The sequence below is a fragment of the Callorhinus ursinus genome, unplaced genomic scaffold (assembly GCF_003265705.2).
Source record: "Callorhinus ursinus isolate GAN/ISIS: 27379988/994484 unplaced genomic scaffold, GSC_fseal_2.0 scaffold6, whole genome shotgun sequence".
NCBI lineage: Eukaryota > Metazoa > Chordata > Mammalia > Carnivora > Otariidae > Callorhinus > Callorhinus ursinus.
In genome coordinates this window covers 77,692,830-77,706,310 of record NW_027397068.1, presented here as the reverse complement: position 1 = coordinate 77,706,310, position 13,481 = coordinate 77,692,830, and the positions used below count along the sequence as shown (strand labels likewise).

Here is a 13,481-nt window from a genome sequence, read left to right as displayed (position 1 = left end):
TATTTTATTTGGGGGATATCGTGGCAGAAAAAAGGCCCCCTGAGCCTCCAAGTTCGCCTTCTTGTACTTGCTAACAAACAAATCAAACGTCTCCTGAATGTATGGGGACGTGAAGAACTTTTGGGAAGCTAACTCTAGTTTTTATGTGATTATAAGCAAAGGTAAAAAAAAAAATCCCCGTCATCATGAAGCTAGCATTTTAGTGGGGAGAGACTAAACAAGGCAAATAAGTAAACCATCAGTAATGCAAGGAGGAGAATGAAGTAAGGCCAGGGACAGGAAGCACGTTCAAGTTTCAGGCTGGGAGGACTCTGGAGGCTTCCGTGAGGAGGCCCCAGAGTACGGCTCAGAAGGCAGAACGAACAAGCGCCAGGAGCGTTCAGCAGCAGAAGGGCCCAGAGAGGGATCAGCAGGTGCCTAGCTCCAAGTGGGTTCCAGAAAAGGCCTGTGGGGCCGGGGACAATGGGGCGGGAAGCAAGACGAATAAGCGCAGCCAGGCGGGAGGATTTACAGATTGGCTGCTACTCAGGTAGCTGAGGAGGCACTGGATGCTTCTTAGTGGAGAAGTGACACGATGCGGAATTTAACAGGAGCTCCGGGGCTGCTGTGTTGAGAGCAGAGTGAGGGGGGCACCGGCAGAGCAGGGAGCTGGGTGAGGAGGAGGCAGCAACAACCCCCACAGGAAGTAGAGGGGTTGGGGTCAGGTCAGTGGGGGGTAGGAGCGACTTGGTGCCCAGACACGGTTAGGACATGTTAGCACAGAATTTGCTGACAGATGGAAGGAAGAAACAGGAGTCCATGTTACTCCAACGTATTTGGCGTAAGGGTAGCAGAAAGGTTGAAATGCCCATTCATTGAGGTGGGAAAAGCAGCAGGAAGAGCAGGTTTGGGGTGAAGGTAACGTCAGGAACCCAGTTGCAGCCCTGTTACATTTCTGGTACCTTCTAGGCACCAGGTGGAGGTGTGACTTAGGTTGGGGTCCAGCCTTTCGGGAAGAGGCCTGAGCTACATACACAAATGCAAACGTCTTCTGTGTTCAGTGTTGAGATAGGACTTAACCACGAGGCTGAGTGAGGCGCCAGGGGAGCAGGTCATGAGGGAAGGTAAGGGGCTGGGGGCCAGTCCTGTCCTCCAATGGTAGGAGGCTGGGGAGCTCCAGATTCAACCCATGTGACCCCGGGGATGGGGCCAGAAAGGTGGGAGGCGGTCCCGGGAGCATGGTGTCTTGAAGGCTAGGAGAAGGATGTGTTTTTTGGAGGGAAGCATGAAGTCTGCCCAGTGTGGTTGGCTCTCAAAGCCAGACGAGGACTACACATTCACCTTTGTCTGGTGCAGCCGCTGGCCCGGCGTGGCAGGTGGTCTGCGGGAGAGCGCAGTTTTGCTGAGTAGCTCCGGCAGAAATCTTAGGACAGTCTTACTGGGGTTGGTTCAAGAGCCGCTGGGAGGAGAGAAACCAGACACAGTCTGGGGCAAGGGCTGTGTGCTGTTGGTCGTGAAGAGGAGAGAGACTGGGGGGGAGAGACAAGAGGGGCTTAAGGAAGGTTTTCTCCCAGGAAAACCCAGGGCGTGCGTGCGTGCGTGTGTGTGTGTGTGTGTGTGTGTGTGTGTGTGTGTTGGGGAGCGACCTGCAGATGACTTAGGACGACGTAGGGGACACAGAGGAGGACGGTGAAGGCATTTCCTCTACTAGCAAGAAGGACTGGGCTCCAGTGCCCGAGTGCAAGGGCAGCCTTCTATGGGGCAGGAGCCCCTGGAAAGTTCTCTGACAGGCTGGGCAGAAGCTGGCTCCGAAGGGCTCTGCAGTCAGGCACCATGCTCTTGGTGGCTTGCTATCACCCACACCCAGCTTGCAGGTTTTGGGGTAGCCAAGGAGTGCAGATTCACTTAGCCACATTCGTGCCCCGAGTCCCATGGACGTCTTTGGGAGCGCAGGTGAAGTTCCTTTGGCGCGCAGGGCGCCTCAGAACTCAGTCCTTTGGGTTCCCGGGTGAGAAGCCAGGGCAGTGCCCAGTGAGGAGGGTGGGGGGCACCGCGTCCTCCCGGGTTCGGCGTGGGCCTAGCCATCAGGCGGCTCCCCGCCACAGCGCATGGGGGCCGTGAGCCCACGGATTCCCGGGAGTCCGGCTCCACTGGGGAACCGCCCTGTGGCCGCCCCCCCATCCTCACACTGCACGCGCACCCCTGGGCGCTCGGAGCGGAGGGCGAGCGAGCGGGTTTGAGTTGCCTGTGGTGCGCAGAGGGAGGCGACACCCTCGGCCCCAGCCACTGCCCTGCGCCACGTGGCCTCCCCCCCCCACCTGTGTAGCTACGGGTCTGGGGGGCAGACAGGCCCTGGCCCATTCCCTCTCCCCGTGCGGGGGCTGAGCACAGCTCCCTTCTGTTTTCGTGCTTGCATTACACAGGGAAAAAGACCCCTGGGCTTGGAGGGGCAGGAAAGGGCAGGGCCCTGGCCTTTTAAGGGTGGTCACTGGGGTCCTCCCCCCTCCCCCCGCCCCAAGGCGAGGGTGACTGTCCCCGCATGAGAGGAGCGCCCCCCACAGGCGTGACAATCTCGCGGACCGGTGGTCCCCGCGCGCGGGCATCCATCCATTCACTGCGGTTCTCTGAGCCCAGCGTGGCCCTGAGACTCTGACCGAATCTATGAATGGGGAGAGGCAAGAGAAGAAACGTCTGCTTCCACTCCCCGCTTCCCCGCCCCCTCCTCCGCCTCCCTCCCGACTGAGCGAGCCAGATACTAAGTGACAAGGGGCCGGGGCGGGAGCGGGGGGGGGGGGAGCCCTGCGGGGGCGTGCAAGAGGGGTGCAAGTCTGGCTGGAGACAGCACTATTTATATACTCCGGAGCTCCAGGACAAAGCGAGCAGATCGGAGTCCCCCCGCCCCAGAGCCTCCCTGGCCCCTCCCCAGCGGCTTTGATTTCCTTACCCCCCCCTCCCCGGGGGCGGGCTGGCAGGTGCGGGGGTGGGAGCCATCTCTGAGCCAAAGGTCCGGCTGCTGACGTCGGAGCGCCCGCTCCTGTCAATGAACGGCAGCGGCAGCCTGGGGACTTGTGTGGCAACGAGGCTACAGACGTCATCGCCTCCTGTTGGACGCGGGGGGTGTCCGAGCTGCAGCTCCGGCTTAAAGGAAAACTCTCCAAGTTCCAGGCAGCCAGGGAGAGTCGTTCCTGAGAGCACAGGCACCCCCGAACGCCCAGTGTGCGCGGCGCACAGCCTGGCACACGCGCGTACACACGCACACACGCGCGCGCTCACACTCGCACTCATGTTCTCCCTAGATGTGCGGGTCCAAACTTGCGGCCGCAGAGAGGATGAGCTGAAATGGACCGGTCTTCGTTGGTGCCTAGAGTGCTCCACGCGGCTTCCCTGGAGACCCCCCCCCCGGGGGGGGGGTAGGGAAAGAAGAATACCACACTCGGTTTAGAGTTGTCTCCCCCTTTCCTGAGAAGATCTGCGCGAAATCCAGGGTGCCCGGAGCCTTTGGAATATGCCTGCTGAGCGGAGCAGAAGCGAGCGTTCTTGGAGAGGTCCCGAACTTGGGCCACCGGCCTCGCTTGGCAACTTGCTTTGCGCAGTTCTCAATGGAGCCCTGGACCCACAGTGTTCCTGGCCGGTTGGCTTATTTTTTCCCTCCGTTCCCCTCTCTCTTTTTTAAACATACCAACTTGAAATGAAGCGGAGAGCAGATCCGCACTTCAGCACACTTTGGCGGGTAAGTTGATAGTTGCTTTTACCTATTATTTAACCCTTGAGAGTCCAGAAAAACTTAACTCTGACCGTTTTCCGACTTTCCCCCCATCATTTCCGTCCATCCTTTCTGGCATTAAGAGGGTCTGCGTGTGTGTGGTTTGGGGACATGACTGCTTTGGAGGAGGGCTGGCTAGTGGGATTGGGGATTAAACCCGAAGTCTGTAAGGCTCAAGGGGCTGCACAGGAGGTGAGAGAGCCTGCAGCCAACCCCAGCGCTGAGCAATTGCCTCCCGGCTGCCTGCCGCCTGACCTGAGTTTGCAGCTCCAAGTTCCCTGTGAAGGCTGCCCCCCAGCTGCAAACCGCATCCGCGGTGATGCTAGCCTGGCAGGTGCTTGATGAAGAAGCTAAGAGAAACTGCTGGTGCTCCCAGCCCCTTCCTTGCTCCCTTCTTGGCCTCCCTCCTGGGTTCTGGATGGGGGCAAGATCCTCTCCTCCTCTTTCCACCCCTCACCTCTGCTGCCACTCTTCTTGCCCCCCCCCCACCTCTCCCAACCCCTTTTCGAAAAAGCCTACGTGATGTCATGGGGAGGAGGATTCCGAGTCTCCAGCACCTGAAGGCATCACTATATTGCATTCTGCAGCATTTTATTTTCTTCATTCCACCCAATTTTCCTTGCAATCCATTGAAAACATCCCCCACCAAACATCACAGGCAATGCCCCCCTCCCAGAACCCCACTCCTGCATGAATAGACAGGGCCAGGGGTGCCAATACAGAGCATCCCACCTCACCCCCTCCCAGATTAGGAAGAAATCAGCAGAGGGGCCCAAGGAGCCTCTCTTCCCTGGGTTCTGAGCTCTCCTCTCCTCTCAGCTTACCCTTCTAGTGGAGAGAAGAAGAGGAAGGAGGAAGGAGGGAGCGCGCCAGCGAGCGCAAACAGCCCCCTAGACGTAGGGCAGCTCTGCCTAACAGACTGTGGGATCTCTGCGCCCTTCCCTGCCTCCTGCCTTCCCTGCCTCTCCAAAGGGCCTGCCCTCCATCTCCCTCCCTGGTCTCTACTCCCCACCCCTTCCGTCCTCGCTCACTCCCCTCCACCTAACCCCACCTTCACTCTCCTCTCCGAGGGGGGAGGGCCGGGGGTGGGAACAGAAACCCCCAAAGCCCCAGCCCCGGGCAGAGAGATGTCGAAGAAACGCAAAGCCCTCGAGGGTGGAGGAGGTGGAGGAGAGTCCCTGAGCCCAGAGGAGGAACCCACTGCCTGGTCTGGGGGCCGCGGCCGCCAGGAGCAAGGTAGGGGGAGGGGGAGGAGGAGAGGAAAAAGGAGCGGCCGGGAAGGCTTTTGGAGTTGAGATCCTCTGCAGGAATGCTCTAGCCGGTCTTCGTCGCAGCTTCCCATGTCCAGGCAACTTGAGTAGACTTTTTCCCCCCACAAATGGGATTTTACTTGTGTCTTCAGGCAATTGGGGGTAGGGTGGGGATGAGCTGATTCAGCCGGTGCTGGAGACCCAAATTTGGGAGAACTTGAAGCTCTGTGGGGAGAAAGGGGAGGTGGGGTGGGATGGGAAAGGAGGCAGGAAGAGGCCAGGGAGATGTGGAGTGGGGGCTGCTGACCATTTCCCGGTCCTCTGCCTACCTTGTCCGGTGCACTGGTGCACACCGTGACAGACCGTCCTGTGCATGTATAGGTTGCACTGCTGTCTGCGTGCCCACAACCTGTGTCTAGAGGGTGGGGTGCCGATGCTGTCCCCCTCATGCCTGTGGCCTGGGAGGGAAGGCAGGGAGGATGTTGCCTTCTCCCTTGCTTCTCCAATCCAGGGATGCTAAGGGTTGCGTCATGTTGAATCCTCACCCTTGCACAGGCAGGCCCTTTGCGTTCTACTGAAGTTAGAGGGGAAGGTTTGAAGCAAATCTGGGGATGTGTTGTGATTCCAAGGAGAGCTGTTGTGATAAGAGCAGTGAGGCACTCCTTTCCCTAGAATGATACCAAGGAAAAAGTGAAGAAGGGGAAATTTCCTATGCAAACAAAAGTAATACCTGGGTATCTGATTTCCACATCAAAGAAACCCAAACAGACACCTTTTATTTCACTTAAATCATTGTGGATTTGATTAAAGGTAAGCCCAAAGGAACCAGTCCAGCTTTTTCTGGGCTGTCATTAAAAGACAAAGGAAAAATGACCCAGATGCAAATATTTTGCTGTTGGTTAAACTGTGGAAGAAGAGATGGAAGGGCTCATTGGTGGGGGGGGGGGGGGTGGATCGGGATCCGGGCAGGTGGAGGAGTTCTTCTGAGTGTTTGCTTTCCTTTCCAGAACTGAGCCTTGTAGTCTTGGTTGGTGGCAGGGGCAGGTCTGAGCAGAGCACCAGGAGACATGGGCGTGTGTCTCCAAAATGGAGTCATGGCTCTTCTGCCCTGACGTCATAAGAAACACAAAGTCACCAAGTCCTTCCTGCACAAAAGACATGAATCTCTGTGTCCACTGGCAACATTTTGCATGGTTTGTGTGTGTCAAGGCAGAGGTTAGGTGTTGGCTATCCCTGGACAGTGCATTTTGGATTTGATAGAAATAGATGAGAGTAGTGTTGTCCACTTACCTAGAAATAGGTTGTATTTTAGTGACTGCCCATGTTTTGACTTTATTTGCTCAGTTATGATCTGAGAGCAAAAGTCAGTACATTTCTTAAATTAATTTTACTGGAAAAATGGCATTTGGTAATAAATTCAAATAATGCAAATGGCTTTATCTGAAGGGTTGGTATTTTTCCATCTTTGGGGAGAATAATTTGGTATCACCATGAGTATCTGACACATTCATGGGCTCTATCTCCAGTATTTGGTTTTGGCCTGAAGGTTACTCTCAAATATGCGTACCACGTTCTTCTGCTTAAGCTAGTAGTGAAATCTATGGGAACTGACGTCATTATCATGGTAAATAACAACACGGGGCCATTTTATGGCATTTTAATAATTAATGAATACATGACTTCCGGTTACAAAAGAAATAAGAATTGTATCTTAACAGACCTATCTCCTCTTTTTTTGTGGGAATGCATGGTATTACAACTTAAAAAGCTATGCTCTGGAGGTCCTGTACTAATAGTAGCAACTAATTTGCACATTCCCCAGTGCAATAGGACCCGTCAGAGAATATATTGCAAGTCAGGATAGGCGACAGTAAGTACCTATATCCATATTATGCAGAGATTATAATAATTTTGAAATGACTTTGTACAAATTGGTTTTGTTCTAAAGCTTACAGATATCTAATGATTTCACTGTATCCTTTGTATCTGGCAAATAAAAATGCCACTTGGTAATCGCCCGTGAGGATGTAACTGTAGAAACCATTAAGACTGTAAACACTCAACTACTGTATTATGATGAATGCATTTATTTGGGAAATGGTAGCCAGGGCACCTGCCCAAAGTGGTGGCAGAACATCTCTATGCATATGGCAGGACGTATGGCTGAGCCCACTGTGACCGCGGAAGACGCGGAGGCCAGGTGAGACCCGGTGTGTGAGTGCCCTGTGGTTCTGCTCATGCACCCCCACACGAGGCCAAGGACCTGGATCTCCTCCACCTCCCCAATGCAGTGCTGTTATTGTTTTTCCTCTGGGTCTCTCAGCCAGACCTGACAGTATGCGCACTGGAGAACAGAGGAAAATATTTACATCAGTCTAGCTGACCTTGAATGTCAGAAGGGGCTTCTTTTAAGTCCAGTGACTTGGAAGGCCAATGTGTTTGTTCATTTTAACCATCAAAAGTATATTATAGTGTGTATTAAATTAAGGCAATTGGAAATTAAATTTCAGTGGTAGTCATTGATTATAAGGCCATCTGTCAGCAGGTTGGCTTGATCCAAAGTTTTAAATAGCTGTTAAGTATACAGGCTACCTGGAGAGAAGATGGTGGGGACTCGGAACCTAGGAACAGAAATCCATCATGCCTTTTCATGCCCTTACCTACCACCAATCTATGCCAGGGTGCACACAGTTCCCAGTCATGGCTGGTGGGTATTCGCTTCAGGTCCAACGTGGATATTTCCTGGTTATTGTGTTGTAATGGCTCCTGCCCTCTTTATAGCTTCTGTTCAGGAGATCCCTTATGGGGAGGAGGCAAGGTCCTACCTGGGTCATGGTGAACACCATGGATGGTTTTGGTTTTCTCCCCGACTGTGATCACTCCGTCCTATTTCATTTAGCTGAGTAAAGAGGAAAAGGAAGTGCGTTGTCCTAGTTTTAGCTGGACATTTCTTTGGATGTCCATTGAAATTATCTGACATGTGCACACGTGTAAGCCTGCATGCACACATGCTTGTGTGTGTGTTGTGTGTGTAAAGTCACGGCCAGAGTGTCGACCCCTCATGGGTCCCAGCTGAGTCCAATATGTGTTCAGATTATACTGATGAGAGATATTTGCATAAACTGTTCAACTTATATTTTGTCTTTACAACTAAGAGTTTGGCATGCCAATGGACAATGCCCGCCACAGTTTATGCTTTGCTCTGCTTCTACTTTTCTCCATTGCTTTGAACTTAGACACAAGAGGATGTCCCAATGTTTAGTTAGCTGTGAAGATGATGGCTGTGTTGAAGGCTTTATGGGAAAGGCTCTGACGAAAACACTGAATAATTTTATTGATTGATCTTATTCCACGGGAAGATACTCGGATGTTTTCCATTCTCTTCACATTCTCTTCATTTTAGTTCCTTTCTGAGGAATTATTCTTTACTTGGAAGCTGGTTTGACCACAAGACATGTTATTAGCCACCGTGTGCTGAGGCACAGTGGGAAGCCCAGTTTCCCTAGCCTCACTCTGGTGAGAAGCCTGCTCCCCTGGCCTGTCCATCTTCCTGCCCTTACCCTGATTATTGTGTATTGTTTTGTCTTCTAGCTTTCACTCTTATTTCTTTTGGGATTATTTTTGAATGAAAATGATGTCTGTTGTTCATTATGACATTCCATACATCTAATGAGTGTTTTAAACATAAGTAGTTTCTATTTTTTGATGGAATTGGCTAAGATCCCATCCAATGCAGTTTTCCAGATTCCTGCCACAGCAGAGTCCCCTGAAAGGGAGCCTCTATATGGAAGGGAGCTAGGGCAGGTCTGGATAGGAACTATGGCCTACTCGCAGTTCACATTCCCCACACTTCCTGAGCTGCAGGGAAACCGGCTATGGGTAAGCTATTCCTTCCTCCGATGAGTGAATGCCTGGAGCAAACATATGGTTTCCTAAAACTGTGTATCTCCTTGACATCACAGTGGCATTTGGGTTTTGTGGCTTCCTTGTATTATTAATGGGTCCTTGGTTTGGAGGGCATTCTATGCCTCTAAAACTCATTTCAGATAAACATCTAGATTGTTAACTGGCTTACATCTCCATGGCCCCCCTGACACCAGTTGGAATGATTTTTTCCTAACAGATTAATTTTTTTAAAATAATTGACTAGATTGTCTTGTTATTATGAAAAAATATTTTAAAGGGTGATTTAAAATCACTAATAGAAAAGAGTGGGCATGACCTCTGGAGGAAGAACTGATGCTGAAGAACATTCTTTCAGAAGTTTGAGAGCAAAGAGCTGCCCGTTCAGGTATTTTTTATAGTTCTGTTAGCTTCTCTGGCTCCCACCAGGAGGGCCATTGCTGTTTGGGGCACCAGAGATGCTGGAGGAGAGAGGAGAACGGGAGTCAAAGACTTCTTACAGTTGAACCAGAAAGGAAATTACACGTGTCTGGAACACGAAAGACACCCTGTTGTGTGTCTCCTTGTCCATAACTTTAGAAGCTTGAACTGGATGACCTGGATGGTCAAACCTTTAAGACTCGGTTGTGTTGGTGTGAAGAAATGGACAGATCGCACTGGACCGCAGACTCCTTGGTAACTCACCAAGGGGGCCGAGTGTCTGAAATGATAAAAGTGCTGAGTCCCATTCATACGCAACAATCACTGACAAAGCGTCGGAGTTTGCTGTGACTTCATTACAAATGTCTGAAGTATACGGGGAGGAATGATTTGTTATAACATACAAGAAAAACCCAGCATCCACTGATAATATGTTAATGCAATCTGTCCTGCTCTCTGCTTTGTATGAAGCTCTTTTCTTGCCCATTTCCTCCAGGCTTCGTTATTCAGTGTGTGTCTGATTGTCAGGTTTCTGAAGTCATTGTTATTTAATTGTCTGAAATGTTGCGCAGAAGAATTTCAAAGTGGAACTGAAGTGTTGCCAATGACAGGATTTCATGATGTCCCTGAGAGTGACTCTGGGAACAGGGCCACTCCTGTGTGAAGCCACTGGAAATGAGTTAGACTTTCATCTGAAGAAAGAACAGCCACAAGGAATATCCAGTGTCTCCACTACTATATATTTTATGCCATTTGATTCTATTTGGCAAACATCTTTGGAGTAAGCACTGCACCTGTGCTAAGTGCTGGTCACACGGGGTCCTCGGGAACGGGCATGGCCTCAGGGTCACTGTGGGGATGCAATGTCTCACTCGTGGGACAAAATGCTCTCTGATATTTTCTTATTATTTTTTTTTTTTTAATCATCTGCCTCTCCCTAGGAGAATATATTTTTGATAAAGGCAGGAACATTTTTTCTTTTTCTTTCTTTCTTTCTTTCTTTCTTTCTTTCTTTCTTTCTTTCTTTCTCTTTCTTTCTTTCTTTCTTTCTTTTTTTCTTTCTTCTTTTTTTCCTTTCTTCCCACTGTGTACTTCTAGAAGTTAGAATTTAGAATAAAGCCTGGCAATAGTAAGTCCTCTGTAAATATTTGCTGAACAAATGTGCGAATGAATGATTGCACTCCCCTTTTAATGGAAATTTTCTGTGGATGTAGGATGCGCAGAAATTATTACAGAAAAAGGTTAAGGCAGACTTTTAGGGGAGCCTATAGATGGACTCCGTGCCCCCCGCTGTCCCTGCTTTGGTCCATCTGTGTTGTGAGGCGCCACTCAGTTACAAGTGGTGAAATCCAGAAAGAAGGAACTACAGACGAAGGGTTTTTCAGGAAGGTTCTGGAGCAGCGCAGGGACTTGAGGGACAGTCACAGATAGAGTGGTGGGACCCACAGCCTTGGACTTGGCTCCTTCTCCTACCTCATCCATTCCCCCAGATAACAAGGTCAACAACAGGTCAGTCCCTTATGACCCTGAGCAGCGGCACCTGCTAGTCCAGCCGAAATGGCCCAAAGACAAAATTTCTCATTCTGTGATGGGGTAGGGTCTCTTTCCATAAGAGGTTGTGCATCAAACAGGACAGCCACCCCCTCACTGAGACAGGCAGCCCCATTCCTGCCCCTTCTCCCATCAGGAAATCACCAGCACTTCTTTTATTCTCTAGTAAAATTATGCACAAACGCTCTCCTTCGGCATGAAGGTCTGCCACACCGGGGTCCCATAGGAGACCCAGTGAACTAATAGAGGGGCCAGTGGTGTATCAACTGAAAATTGCGACACACACATAAGCCTTGATATCTGCGTTCATCCTATTCCTTCCTTCAAGGTTCCCCACCTTTCAGCTAAGTGGACAAGTACTTTCTGTGATTGTTTACGAAGTTTCTTCTTCCGAGAGCTTCTTTCTCCATTTGGTGTCTCTTCATGGAAACCTTAAATATCCGTGGAGGCCCCTCCTCATTTCTGCCTCCTCCGTGAAGCCAGGGCCACCTCCACCAGGGAGACACCTTTTCCTCCCGAGTCTGGAGCTCTGGGTGGTGTCCTCGGCTCGCACCACATTCAATGTGGCATGAGGATCGCAGTTCAGTAGTTTTTGGACCCCTCTTCCTCCCATTGGCCTGAAAGAGTCTAGAGAAAAGGAGCGTGTTACAGACACATGGTGTAGTCCATAGAGTAGTAAGTTATCACTTGTCCAAAATGTATGCATGGGGCGGGGGCAACCTGGAGCAACAAAGCCTCACACTCGTGCATTGATTAGAAGCTCTGTACTAATTACCAGGGATGGTCTCTGCATGGTGTGGGAAAGCAATTAAAAATTACCATCAACTTTGAGAGCATTATTTAAGAATAATTTTGTAATTTAATAGACTGAATCATGTGGTGCTTTGGAGGTGATAGAAAATGTAAGGATAAGACTTGTTTTGCTTCAACGACATCTTTTCAAGGTGGATAATTGATAAGCAAAAATGCTTAAGTTTCGTTAGGAAACTCTGTCTTGTTGAAGAAGGAAATTGACCAGATGTCCAAGAGGATGAGTTGCAATAAAGAACAAACACCTTGCATGAAAAATTGCGTTAGTGTATTTATAAGTAGCCCCAAGTCATTCCACACGTATTTGGGTATTCCCGGAAGTTCTGTCCCCACCCGCCCTGCCATCGCTGGGTCAGGGACTCCCCGCCCTGCTGCTCTGTCCCACCTTCCCATGAGCCGCACATACCTTTATATGCCACGAACTTGGGTGTTTCTTCAGAACGTTGCGTGTTTGTTTTTTTTTTTTAAGATTTTAAGCTTTTGTTAATGGAGTACATTCCTGAGCCAACTTCAGCTAAGTTCATCAGTAAACCTTCTATCTTTCACTCATAAAACATGTGCAGAAGTGCTGTAAAATTTTGGAACGGCCTCAACCAGTGTTTCTCAGACGGTGGGTAGTAACCTATTTGTGAGTCATGACATCTATTTTTAGTGAGTCCCAACCAGATTTCTAAAAACTGAATGGAATGGGGGAGAAGGCAAGGAGAGGATGGGGGGCAGGAGGGGAGGAGGGGCCGGCGTAGGGGTGGTGGTGGGGAGGAGGGAGGGGAAGAGCGGGGGGAGGAGGGGGGAGGAGAGGAGGGGAAGGACGGGAGGGCCGGAGGGTCAGAGCGAATCCAGCAGACTGGGCAGGTATTATTTAGGGACGTGTGTGTATATTTGGTCTATTGTAAAATAAATTTCCCACTGTGAGTTGAAAAAGTCGTAAAATCGTGGGTCTGGACTGTATTTGACAGATATCTTGGTAACAGCTGTGGCATGATGCCAGAGTTGTTGTGGCCTCTTGGTGAAAAATGATACATTAAAGCAAATCTCTGGATCAAGGATCATCTTCCTAGGGCTCTGTGCCTTAAGGATGCATTAACATAGTAGGACCTGCAAGGCCTCCACCCCCCTGGTTTGTCCTGACAGAGGCAGCCCTGCTCCCAGCCCTTCCCAAGGTAGCTCCTGGGATGTGCCTCTAAGGCTTCCGTGTGAACTTTGGCTCCCCAGCTAGACTGGAAACAATTTTAAGAGCATGATCAAGTCTTCAGTCCTGCTTTTCTTCCAGGAAGGAGCGCAGAGTAGGCCGTCAACAGATGACTTTATGTTCATGGCTGCGACCGGAACACACCTGTGTGGTGGATCCCGCAGGGAGAGGTGGGAGGAGGGCCACCAGGAGGACAGATGGGAAGGTCCACCCTCGGGGCTTTCCTGGCAGGGCGGCTCGGACAGCCGGGTGTGCTGTGCTTGGAGGGACCGGCGGGAACCCCTCTCCTGCTGGCACACAGTCAGTCCTCACCGGCAGGGAGAGTCTTGTTTCCCCACGGCTCCATCAGTGAGAGGAACCAGCTGTGCTCCACCTGACACCACAGAATGAAAGGCACACTCTCCTTCCAGAGATCATTTCTGTGCTCTTGAAAACTTTTCACGTCTAATTCTCAATCTGTATGTGCTTGGGCGGTATTTACCTGTTTTTTTGTTGTTTTTTTTTTTTTTTTTTTTAGTGTTTTTTTTTTTCGTCCACTGATACTGAGCACATTTCCCCCCCCCCCCCCCGCCAGAGCCCAGGAGGCTGGACTTTAGCGCCCCCCCCCCCCACTTAT

At 50.7% G+C, this 13,481-nt stretch overlaps 1 protein-coding gene across 2 annotated transcripts in view; it reads left to right on the top strand.

The window, feature by feature from the left end:
* The first annotated feature begins 3,144 nt into the window (after positions 1-3,144).
* Positions 3,145-13,481, top strand: part of PDE10A (phosphodiesterase 10A) — a 579,847-nt gene continuing 569,510 nt past the window's right edge. Inside the window, exon 1 of one of the 2 annotated variants that reach the window (XM_073894211.1) lies at positions 3,145-3,709. The gene's annotated coding sequence lies outside the window, so the exon portion shown is untranslated. Of the gene's footprint in view, positions 3,710-4,920; positions 4,979-13,481 lie in introns of those variants that run through there. The other variant, XM_073894212.1, reaches the window with a different exon arrangement.